Source organism: Mesoplodon mirus (assembly GCF_964341445.2).
Source record: "Mesoplodon mirus genome assembly, chromosome: 15".
Taxonomy (NCBI): domain Eukaryota; kingdom Metazoa; phylum Chordata; class Mammalia; order Artiodactyla; family Ziphiidae; genus Mesoplodon; species Mesoplodon mirus.
The window spans coordinates 57452943-57465900 of record NC_138991.1 but is presented as its reverse complement, the minus strand read 5'-3'; the positions used below and the strand labels follow the sequence as shown (position 1 = coordinate 57465900).

The window sequence follows — 12958 nt, the reverse complement described above, 5'->3', positions numbered from 1 at the left end:
CTTTTGGGTTGCCAAATAAAGAGCCCATCCCAGTTAGTTCAAAAAAAAAAACCAAAACCCTGTTTATTTGTAAGGACATATGCAGATTGCCACTGGAAAACCTCTGTATTCTTATCCTCTCTCTGTCTCTGTCTGTCTCCCCCTCTCCATGGTCTCTTATTTCTGCCTCCCTCTGGAGTCTTCACCCCACTGTCCCCACCCACAGACTTCCCTTGATCAGCTTCTGGCCGCATCCCTTCAGCTCCCATATCAACTAGGCTAACTGGAAAATCCTATCCGATTTCTAACACAAAACCCCACACTCAAGTTCTTTTCAAGCCCAGCCACAAAAGTCATCGGTCATCAGACGGTCTGTGGATTGACTGCACTTCAATTAGTGCAAAACCCTAGTCAAACCAGCCCTGCAAAGGAAGAAGGGACGAAGCCTCAGGAAGCAGGGGCTATGAGCTGGCAGCCATGACAACTGGCCTCCCTGGTACACTGTCTCTCTCACATGCTCCTACCTTTCGTCCCAAGTGATGACAACTACGGAGTTAAACTGAGCTACCAGCAGGATGAAACTACCTCCCAGGCCCCAAGAGGTCACCTAATCATTTTGCCCCTTGTATGCCCCTTGTATGGGCTTGCATCCCTGCTGAGGGACGGTCGCCCACCTTGTCTGGGAATACTTTTTTAGAGGATCCCAACTCTTGGTCCTCAGTCTCAGCAGGGAAGGAGGAAGGGGAAGGAGATGGGGCTTTTCAGAATAACATTTAGATTACCCCACAGATAGATTCATCCCCTGGAATCGCTCACAGCAACAGCATCCAGCATAGGCTAGGGCCCACACGTCTCATTCTGGATCCCTGTGACTATGGAAATCAGGCAGCTCTCAAGAAACCCTGGAACACAAAGGCAGAAGCTCATCCATTGCTATAACACCAATGCAAGAGGCTTCCAACGCAAGCGCAGTCACAGCTGGGTCCAGCCGCACGTGGCAGGATTTCCAGGCCACTCTGAGTCGAAATCATTATGCTGTTTCTTTCATTGCACAGGAATGTGGGGGTCTCTCTAAATTATGGCTCATAGCAAAGCGCACAGGCAAACATGACGAGAAACCTGTTCTCCCTGGGAGAGGAGGGAGAGCAAATGCTGAAACTTTCGACACTTTAATATAACACCAGCCTTGGTGAATTTTACTCAGTATGAAAGATTTCAAATAATGCGAACACTGTCAGGTAAAAAGAGAGGTGAAAAAAGCAGAATGTGCATAACATCTCACATAACCCTAAAAACAAGAGGGAAACATGGTTTAATTAAAATAAAGTAAAAGGTTGATTCTAGGCTCCTGGAAACCCTTTTCAGAAAAACTTCATGTTAGACGAGCCTCAGTCCAGTCCAGCTGGAGTTCATTCAGTGCCCTTTCTTTTGGATGCTACCAGCTGTGAAATGGGTAAACTATTGACAAATATGTTATTTTTCCAACTGCACCCATACTCAAGAGCTTAAGCAGCAAAATCCTCTAATAATATTTGGCCCCAAGTCAGAATGCATTATACACTTCCTGTAGCCAGGGCCAAAAAGCTCAGAAGAAACCTTGGCACCCTGCAAAAGGTCTCTTTTTAGCATCAGCTGTCCCCTTGGCAGTTTGTGAAAGCTGGAGGAGTATTAATCCAAGTGAAATCTCTTTCAGGAGACTCTTAGTAAGGAAGCTATAAGACGGGGGTGGGGGGGGACGGCTGCAAAGTGCAGAAACACTGCAGCAGGTTAGGCTATTCAGAAGGAGCTATTTTCTCCCAAATCCTGTAATTGAATGGAACATGTGATCTTCTTGAAGGTCATTAAAGACATGCTGCTGTCAGATTCCTCCCAGAAAGTTTATGCTTTGATTAGTTTCCTAATTCCTTATTTCCTAAAAGGCTCTTTTTGTCCCTCAAAAGAAAAAAATGAGGAGCATTAGAATTTTTTAAAGGAATTAGATGAATAACCTGCTAAATGTAGCTTGGCAAGATGAAAGGAAACAGCAAAGATGAAAATGGTGCTGGCCTTCTTGGGGTCCACTGCTAGATGGATGATGCATGGTCAGCATATCCCCTCCCTGAAAATGAGGCACCTCAGAGGTACATGACATCAATCATCTTCTCCACCACCGCTCATCCTTTGACTCAAACACAATCACATACATCATCGGTAAGCTTCCTGTGGCCCTTGGGGCGTTTATAGATCCCGAAAGGTTAAAACAAAAACAAAAAAACCCCACCTCTCCTTGTCTGTAAGGATTCATCTGTCTAAGGGAACATCTACAAGGACTCAGTGAGATAAAGAAGTAAAGCTGAATAACTGCCCAGTGAGTGACAATGATTAAACATATATATAGCTCACAATGCCAGTGTTTCGAATCAAAGAAGGAAATCAAAGTATCTCCCCCAACATAATAAGATGGAGCCAGTTTCGCTTGGATCAAAGGCCCCTTTCGTCCTCACCACATTTGCAGATGTGTGAGTCACAGGCAGACCTAATGCAGTCATTACCTTCCCCATCTGTAGAGACGTTATTTGCCAAAGCTTCACCTGCAATCTGGACACCTTCAGCCATCCTAGCTCAGGGGCTCCCTGGTCACTTAGATGTAATACTATGGCAATAGTATCCTGCAGACAGCAGCTGCCTCTTTTTATTATTTTTTTTAAAGGCCTGGATCAACTCTGTAAGCTCATTTTGCTTTTATTTTTGTTGAAGGTACTAAATTAATTTGTCATCACTCATCCCCCCAGCAAAGGAGGCAACGGCTCGTTAATGCCATAATTTGTAAGACATTGAAATTGCAGGTTGTCTCCGAGAATCCACATGCCCTAAATCTCCAGCTTTTGACTTCGGGAATATCACAGTTATTTCACAACCACACAGCTTCTGGAGCAGCATGTCTCAAACTCTACCACGGACTCGAATCACTGGGAGATTTTGTTATATATAGATTCTGACCCAGTCAGTCCGGGGCGGGGGCCTGAGCACTGGTATTTCTAACAAGCTCCCAGGGGATGCCAAAGCTGCTGGTTCCTGGACCACACCTTGAATAGTGAGGGCCTGGGAAAGCTTTACTTAACCAGTTAGTAGATATGTGGTGGTTGAGCCCTCAAGCTCTGAAGTCATATTACCTGGGTTTATAGCCAGTCTCTGCTATTTACCCTTTCTAACTTTCCTTGTGCCTCAGTTTCCTCATTTGCAGAATGGTATGCAAAATAACAGCAAAAATGAGTTGCCATGAGGATTAAATGCAGCAGTCGGTGTAAGGCTCTGAGCACGGCACATGGCACATAATAAACAGCCAAGATGTGAGCTGTTGCTGCTCTGGTTTCCTCTCACAGGTCCCTTGGGTCTACCTCCCTCCCAGCCAGAGGAAACCCAGGAGAGTCCCCAGAGACAGAGGATGTGAAATTGAAAGTTTCTGACCCTCACAATGCAAACTACCAGCTTAGTCTTTTTAACAAGAAAGGTCTTGTCAGCTCATTCTACCATCATAGTTTGAGAAGGGCTGTGTATGCATGTTTTCCAAAAGCCAGGCCATGTTGTATGGTGGAAAAAGAATGTGGGTTTTGGAATCAGGCAACACAGTGTGCAAATTCGTCTCTGACCGCCTCTATTTACTCACCTGTAAATGGGGATAATAAAACCTACCATACAGGGATGCTGTGTGGATCAGGGATAATGTATGCAAAGTGCCTGCCCCACGTGCAGTAGGCACTCAACATGGAAGCTGTTATTATTATGTTACCATCAAAATTCCATATGCACAATGACAAGAAGGAGAGGAAACCAACAAAACTGGCAACTTAGCCTGGATAATGCTTTGATCATCCAGGAGAACAAAAGCTATTTGCTAACCTGAAATGGATGATAAATGAGGACAAGACTGCTCAGTGCTTGGGTGCAGAGCTTTTCCGTGGCCTTAGATACAGGGGATTGAAGTTACTGGATGCAAGAGGTTTTTCCATGTGGCCCACAATATTGTGAAGTTGGCCCATGTGTCAGCTGCTCTACTAGACATTCAGTGGTGACCCAGACAGAGGCCCCACCCTCAAGGAGTGCCCACCTCATGGAAGAGATACGATCACATAAATGAACAGATAAAAGTTAGAGCTGTGTAAGGTTCCTGAAGGGCAGGCTCCTAAGAGAGCAGTTAACAGGATTCTCACAGAAGGCCTCTCCGAAAAAAAGATATTTAATCTGAGTTTTGAAGGATAAGAAAAAGGCAATCAGGTGCAGAGCAGTGGAAGAGCATTCCACGAGAGGGAACCGTGAGTGAAAAGGCTCTGGGGTTAGAAACAAGGAGGAGGAGAATGGTAGAAAATGAAGGCAAAAAAAGCAGGTAGCAGCCAAATCACGCAGGGCCTGGCAGTGAGGATACTGGATGTCATTCCAAAGACCATGGGATGCCAATAAACAGGGGATGCCACACATCTGTCCTACAAACCCTAGATTGAACACTGAGGGAATCAAGCCCCACGGTGGCTTGAGACCATGGGGTCAGGACTTGACTTCTGAAAGCCTTCTGCTTCCTACTAGAGACTGAAGGTCTTTGACCCTGGGGACACCCCCCCCCCACTGTGGAATTTCTTAAAGCCTTTTGGATTCATTGCCAAAAGGGCAGGGGAAGCAAAGAACATGCGGCTTTACCTGGAAGTACCAGGAGGCACTGGATAGAGACACCCCAAACCCTTGTTAGAAGTCAGAACCTCCAGAGACAGTGCTGAGTAAACACACTATTGACCAGCCTGTCCCTCCACCTCGGGCTCTGCACTCCTGAGGAATAAGTAAATCCCAGACGTAAATTGCCCCCGGCAGCCTCCCTCAATTACACAAATCCAAGACATGACAGGGAGAGGCAGAAATTCTCCTCCAGTGAAGCTGAAAGCCGAGAGCAAAGCAAGAGAGCTAAAATATAATCCCCATGCCGCGAGCAGCCAGAAGGAAGCAGGGCTCCCCGAGTCCCCTGGTCCCCAACTGCTTAGCTAAGTCTGTCTACACAAGGCTGAGTGGCCAAGAGCAAAGGAGATGCCTTACCAACTACAGGGATGATTCAGGCACCCAGGGACAGGAGAGGGAGGGTACCTTCTTCCTCTGCCAGGAATCTAGGCATAATGCAGGAGAGGGCAGGAGACGGGGTAGGAGGAGGCTTGAGGCCAGTCCTTCCCTGTCCTCAGCTCACATACTCAGAGGAGGTCTGACACATTCACACCTGCAGGGGAGCCGGGGTGAGGACAAAATACAGACAAGGAAGCAGCCGAATCACAGAAGGGAGGGGCCCAGACCTCCCTTCTCCCTGCCACCCCATGATTCCCACTAAAATGAAGTAGGAGGCCTCTGAGAAAGCCCCTTCCAAGTGCCCTGTTCTGCTTCCTTACCTGTGATTTTGCTTTCCTTAATTATAAAAGTAATTTGGAGTCCCTCTTAACACTTCTGGGTTCTCTGTCTTGGTTATTTTATTTTTAATATTTTGTATTATTAGTGGGTTTCAACATTTTCTCAGGAGTTTACTGACCTTTGTGTTTTTCTCCTCTAACCACTTGTTAATTTTCCTAGTCATTTTTTCTTTTGGTGCATTTGCCTTTTTCTTAATTTGTAAGTAATCTTTTTATATGAACGATATTAACCCTTTGACAAACATTGCCAACTTTTTCCCCTCCCACTGGCTGGTTTCTATCCATTTTTATGGCATTTCTTGAATTCTCTGAAAGGACCACAAAGCAGCCATCTAATTCTGCCAAAAATATTCTCTGCCTTTGAAATAGGATTTCTAGAATCTCCGTGAATCATCTGCTCACGTGCCCAAAAATGTCTCAGAAATCCTTTGCTTTTATAAACCACACCATTTATAAACCAAACCTTCGGCACCAATCTACTCTTTTTCTGCCTGTGTAGAGGCCGTGACCAGATTTGGGAAACTTCTGAGTCACACTCTGAAGTGCTGAGGTCACCGTAAACAAAGGACAGTCTCTTGATGGCTTGGAGATGCCCTCAGTCACTATAAACACCGAAGCTCACACTCGTCCACCCCACTCAACCCCTTTCATTCACCTCCATTCCTTTTAGTCTAAAAGACTTCCTGACAGCAACAGGTGCCAAGCATCCCTCACAGAAACTTCATATCAAAACCTGACTGCAGGGGTTTCCCTGGTGGCGCAGTGGTTGAGAATCTGCCGGCTAATGCAGGGGACACGGGTTCGAGCCCTGGTCTGGGAGAATCCCACATGCCGCGGAGCAACTAGGCCCGTGAGCCACAACTACTGAGCCTGCGCGTCTGGAGCCTGTGCTCCGCAACAAGAGGCCGCGATAGTGAGAGGCCCGCGCACCGCGATGAAGAGTGGCCCCCGCTTGCCACAACTAGAGAAAGCCCTCGCACAGAAACGAAGATGCAACACAGCAAAAATAAATAAATAAATAAATAAAAACTCCTACCCCCAACATCTTCTTTTAAAAAAAAAAAAAAAAAAAAACCTGACTGCAGGGGTTTCCCTGGTGGCGCAGTGGTTGAGAATCTGCCGGCTAATGCAGGGGACACGGGTTCGAGCCCTGGTCTGGGAAGATCCCACATGCCGCAGAGCAACTAGGCCCGTGAGCCACAACTACTGAGCCTGCGCGTCTGGAGCCTGTGCTCCGCAACAAGAGAGGCCGCGATAGTGAGAGGCCCGCGCACCGCGATGAAGAGTGGCCCCCGCTTGCCACAACTAGAGAAAGCCCTCGCACAGAAACGAAGACCCAACACAGCCAAAAATTATAAATTAATTAATTAATTAATAAAATAAAATAAAAACCAAAAAACCTGACTGCACTGGTACAAGACGGAGGAATCCTTGATGGTGTTTATTGACTGTACGCTCAATGTGAATCACCTGTGAGCTGTGGCATCTGAAAAAATGGAGCTCTTCATGCTCATCATATGCTTTCTCACCCCCATACCTTTTGCAGGTGATCTTCCTCTACCTAAACAACACTTCCCCACTTCCATACGCCACCCAGGTTGGCCAACTTCTAATCATCCTTCCAATCTCAGCTTAACCATCACCCCCTCTTCACCAGCAGCCAGGCTGGAATAGACACTCCTCCACCAAGAACCCTTAGTATCATTTCTAGCACATTTGTATATGTATAACTGCCTGTTTACCTGTCTGTCTCCCCAGCCCTTGAAGGCTTGAACTGTGTCTTTCACCACTGTATCCCCAGCAATGAGCACAAAGCCAGGCTCATGGCTCACAATCAGTACATATTTGTGGAATCAATGGATCATTTCAAGTGTTAGAATAAGAAAGCGGGGGGGGGCTTCCCTGGTGGCGCAGTGGTTGGGAGTCCGCCTGCCGATTCAGGGGACATGGGTTCGTGCCCGGGTCCGGGAAGATCCCATGTGCCGCAGAGCAGCTGGGCCCGTGGGCCATGGCCGCTGAGCCTGCGCGTCCGGAGCCTGTGCTCCACACCGGGAGAGGCCACAACAGTGAGAGGCCCGCGTAACGCAAAAAAAAAAAAAAAAGAAAAAAGGGTTATCCCATAGCTATCTGCAAAGGTCCGTACCAGGAGTATGTATAAGAGTATTTAGCTCTTATACAGTGAAAAATTAAACCTTTCCCCAAAAGAGGGCTGGGCCTTCCTTTGGCTTCTCAGTAAGCCCTCGGAATGTTTTTGTTTGCACAGGGGACTTGAAGAACACTGGATATAGTCTAACAATGGGATTTAGGGTGGGGGCTTTGAGTTACATACATCAGCTCAACTGGGGACTGAAATCACTCATGTGGGCAGTCAACCATAGACCCCAGTACTCGGAGCCTCAAGGCTTGGCAAGCTTCCCTGGTCGCCAGTACTGCATGCTGTTGCCACACATCCCTGCTGAGAAAGTAGCGCCGTCCATGACTCCAGGGGAAGAAGACCACTGGAAGTTCCATGTTTGGAACTTTCCCGGACTCTGCCCTATGTGCCTCCCTTGGTCGCTTTTAGTCTGCATCCTTCACTGTAATAAACCATATTACAGCTTCCAGTGAGTTCTGTAAGTTTCTAGTGAATTACCGACACTGAGGGTGGTCTTGCAGAACCCAACACTTGCAACTGATACCAGATATGAAGGTGGTTTTGTGGACTGTACTCCCTCATCCTCACAGTTCCTCTCTCTTAAAGACACTCTGAGGGCAGTGGCTGTAATAAGAACTCACCTGGAAAATGTGAACCATAAAGGACAGGTCCAATGTATGGAATGTCAAGACTGGCAAAGCCATCACTGTGGATGCCTCATTCATTAAAACCAGCCTTGGAATGCAGCACGCTCCTCTCCTCTGTCCCACCCCTCCAGGATGGAGATGGGCAGCACTCTCCAGGCAAGAGAATGAATCATGAGTGCCTGCTTGCTGCTCCCCCTCTCTCCGACAGATGACTGGGCAAAAATAGAAGAGAATTCCTTCTTTATAAATATCTTTACATGCTAAATGTCTCTAAAAAGCACCATGTGCCAAGCTAGTCTGTTAAGAAACAGATGCAGAACAGATGCAAAGGCCCATGAGGTAGCTGAAAAGTTAAAGAATTTTTATTCAGCGAGAGGCAGAAAAAGTTTCTTGGGTGCATAATTATGATCAAGGCTGCCCAAGGCAACTGGAGAGCTATGGGAAGTCTGGCTCCCAGCTTGTAACATAGCATTTCTTACCATGTCATTTTCAAAGCATAGATAAGTGTGTGTGTATGTGTTCCCTCCATGGCCACTCTTTATCCATTCATTTAACAGATATTTACTAAGCACCCATTATGTGAACAACTCTCTTCTTAGGATATAAGATACAGGGGTGACCAAGACTAGTAAGTTCCCTGCTCTGAATGGACACACAATGTGTCCCAATGGAAGGAGTCAGATAAAACATAAACAAAATAATGTTTAGATAGACCTATGCTACAGAAGAAAATAGAGCTGACAATATAGTAATGTTGAGCATGGAGGCCACCTGAACTTGAGTGAAAGGCCTGTGAGAGGCAGCAACATGGAGATAAAACTTGAATCATGAGAAGAAGCCAACCATTGGAAGATCTGGGGGAAGAAAATCCCAGGCAGAGGGGACAGCAAATGCAAAGGTCCTGAGGTGGTGCTCAGGATTGCTCCAGGAGAAGAAAGAAGGAACCAAAGAAAAGGAGAACAGGATTTGGTCTGAGATGTGACCAGGAGATTAGGGCAAGCCTTTTAGGCCATGGCAAAAAACTGATTTTATCTCTTGGTAAAATGGAAAGCTGTAGGAAGGTTTTAGTAAGGATGAATGTGGTTAGATTTATGGGTTTTGTTGGCGTTCTTAATCACTCAGGCAGCTACGTCATGCATTGACTGTAGGATATCAAGGCTGAAAACAGAGACCACTTTGGAAGTTGTTGCTGCCACCGACAGCAGTTCACACAAGGAGTCACGGTGGAGATGGAGAAATATTTTATGGCTACGTTTTGAAGGTAGAGCTAGCGGCACTTGCTGATGAGTTGGACATAGCAGTTAAGAGGAAGAGAGAAATCAAAGATGACTCCTAGGTTTGTAGTTTGAACAGCTAAATGGAAAGTGGGGTCATTTACTAAGATAGGAAAGGTAGAAGGAGGCACAGATTTGGGGACACGCTAAAGGTGAGAAAACGAAACTCAGAAAAGCCACACAGCTGGGACATGGTGGAGGCAAGGTTTGAATGCTGGTCCCTGGGACTCCACATGACAAAGCAAGCTGAATTTCCAAGCCTGGTTCAGAGAGGAGTTGAAGGAAAGATCACATCAGTCCCAGGCAAATTCAGGGCACGCCACACAGCTGATCTATTTTCAGCATCCACTCCTGTGAAGGCTACTTGTAGAATCATAGAATTAATAGAATTTTTGAGCTAAGCAGATCCTTAGGCTCAAAAGGACACCTGCATCTTTGCAAACATGATTCACAGAACATTCCCTGAGTAGGCAGATGGGTCAGGCTGCTGAGTAGCCTCTGCTTTGAATGGAGCTCCGGACACAGACCCATCTTCCAAACCATCCTTTCCGCTTCCTCCCCACTGTCAAAAGAAACAGGACATTATATAAACCTTCTGAAATGCCAAAAGGAGGAATTCTATATTTAACTCCCCTCCCAGCATCCAAACATCACGTGATGGAATATTGAGGATCCAATTCAACAATATTGAGTAACAAGGAGATAACCCAGGGGACTCTCCCCTTCTCCTCCAACTTCCTGTCTCCAGCCACCCACTGTCATATCTTCATTAAGGAAGTTCAGAAGCGGCTGTCCTGGCTCAGGCAGATATCCGAGAAAGCAAACAGCTGGGGGAGTTGAAAGGATTATGCTAATAGAGATGCTATTAACACTGGCATAGCTACCGGGCAGCTGGAACTCAGAGCCAATCGTGGGCTCTTCCTCCCCTCCAGCAATCCCGAGAAGAAGTGTGGGGACTAAGGAATAAGAGGGAAGGAGGCAGCTTTATAAAAACCAATGCCCTCAAGGCTGGAGAAGCACATGAAATGGAACTTCAGCTACTGCATCTCCGAAGCTGAGACCTTCGTTAGAAAGGTGCTGATAAAAAAAAGTCACGTCTATGAGACTGCAAGAGCTGGGATGATGGCAGGAGCCGATCAAGAAGGCATGCAGTGAGGCTCCTGAATACACTTACTGAGCAGCTTGCATGCTGTAGGCGATCAATAAATATTAAACACAGAGCCTGGTGGAGAACAGGTTTTAATGAGACCAGAAACAGCGTATAGAGTGGGCTGCCATGGTGAAGGGCCATGGAGACGCTAGGCAACCAGCCTCATCTCTGCAGGTCCCGTGTCCTCGACTCTCCCCGGGGTGTTCTCAGTTACAAAAAGAAAGCAGGGCTTCCCTGGTGTTGTAGTGGTTAAGAATCCGCCTGCCAATGCAGGGGACACGGGTTCAAGCCCTGGTCCAGGAAGATCCCACATGCCGTGGAGCCACAACTACTGAGCCTGCGCTCTAGAGCCCCCGTGCCACAGCTACTGAAGCCCACATGCCTAGAGCCAGTGCTCCGCAACAGGAGAGGCCACCACAATGAGAAGCCCGTGCACCACAGCGAAGAGTAGCCCGTACTCGGCCCAACTAGAGAAAGCCCGCACACATCAACAAAGACCCAACGCAGCAAAAGATAAATTAATTAATTTAAAAGAAAGAAAGAAAGAAAGCAAACCAACTCAGGGGAAATTCATGGGGACGCTGGAAGCTGAGGGAGCCCTCCCTGGCATGGCTCAGGTCTACTGCTCCAGTCTCATCATGAATGGTGGTTCATTCAATCAAAAAAAAAAAAAAAAAAAGGAAAGGAAGGAAGGAAGGGAGGGAGGGAGGAGAGGGAAGGGAGGGAGGGAGGAGGGGGAAGGGAGGGAGAGGGCGGGGCGGGGGGAGAGAGAGACAGAGAGAGAGGGGAAGAGAGAGAGAGAGAGAGAGAGAAAGAAAGAAAGAGAAAAAAAGAAAGAAAGAAAGAAAAAGAAAGAAAGAAAGAAATCCCCAGGACAGAGCAATAAATAAGAGAAAGACTGAGGGGACCTCTACCCTCAGGGAGTTTCCAGGCCCCTAGGGGGGCAACAAGCATACTGGAATAGGAAAGTACCTCATGTTTTAAACCCACAGAGGAAGAGCATTCATTCCAGCTGAGATCAGGGAAGACTTCCCAGGAGAAGTGGCTTTTGAACAGGAAATGAGGAATCATAAGAGGGTAGCCAATTTAAGAGGCAGAGAAGAGAGGTCCACATGGGGAACATGGTGTGTGCAAAGGCTTGGAGGATCTGCTCTTCCCTTTGCTTGTAACATGCTTGTGCCCCTCATCTGCCATGGATCCTGTATTCCGCCCCCCGGTATCACTCTGCCTAGCATTCTGTAACAGGAAGAGTAATTCATCATTGTTGTTAGTATTCTGATGTTTTGTTGTTACTACTACTGTTATCATTATTTTATTTATGAGCACTTAGTATGTGCCAGGCACCACGCTAAGCATTTTACCTACATTATCCTCTTTTTAGCCCCACGTCCCTATAAGAAAGATGCCACTATGATCTCCATTTATAGGTGAGGAAACTGAGGTCCAGAGAGGTGAAATAACTTGCCCACAGTCACATAGTCAGTAAAAGTGGCAAAGCTGGATTTGAGCCCAGGTAATATGACCCCAGTGCATCTAAATATCTGGTATACCACTTTCCACTAGGTCATCACACGTACCATATGTAGCAAAGCTTCACGTTGAACTATGTCTTCGTGGCTTTCCAACCTACTCATTTGCCCACTTCACATCCCTCAGCATTTATCATTCAAGAGTCCATAAACATTGGAACCAGCTGGACATGGGTAAATCCCAGACTTCCTACTTACTAGCTCTATCATTTTAGGCAAGCTATCTGAACTTTTAATGCCTCAGTTGGCACAATCTCAACATGGGGATAATAATACCTACATCCTGAAGGACTGCTTAAAAAAGTAAACAACATAATATATTTAAAGAGTGTAGCAGAAGGCTGGCCCGCAGATTGTATTAGTTTCCTACTGCTGCTGGAACAAGTTACCACAAACATAGTGGCTTAAAACCCTGTGAATGTATTATTATCTTAGAGTTCTGGAGATCAGAAGTCTAAAATGGGTCAGCAGGGCTTCCTAGAACTTCCTTCCCAGCCCTAGGGGAGAATCTTGCCTTACCAGCTTCTAGAGGTCGCCTGCATTCCTTGGCTCATAGCCACAACACCCTAAGCTCTGTTTCCACTATCACATCTCCTTTGACTCTCACACTCCTGCTTCCCTCTAAGTACCCTTGTGGTTACGCTGGACCCACCCAAATAATCCAGGATAAGCTTCCCATCTCAAGATGGGAAGAGTTTTAACTTAATCACATCTTCAAAGTCCCTTTGCCACAAAAGATAACATATTCTCAGGTTTCAGAGATTAGAAGGTGGATATCTTTGGTGGGCCTTTATTCTGCCTACCATAGTCCACTCTCTGGCCCCCAAA

At 46.6% G+C, this 12958-nt stretch overlaps 1 protein-coding gene across 1 annotated transcript in view; it reads right to left on the bottom strand.

Annotated features, from left to right (window-relative positions):
• The window catches only part of GRIN2A (glutamate ionotropic receptor NMDA type subunit 2A), a gene marked incomplete at both ends in the record, with an annotated part of 368989 nt that overhangs the window by 318847 nt on the left and 37184 nt on the right, over window positions 1-12958 (bottom strand). The window lies entirely within an intron of this gene.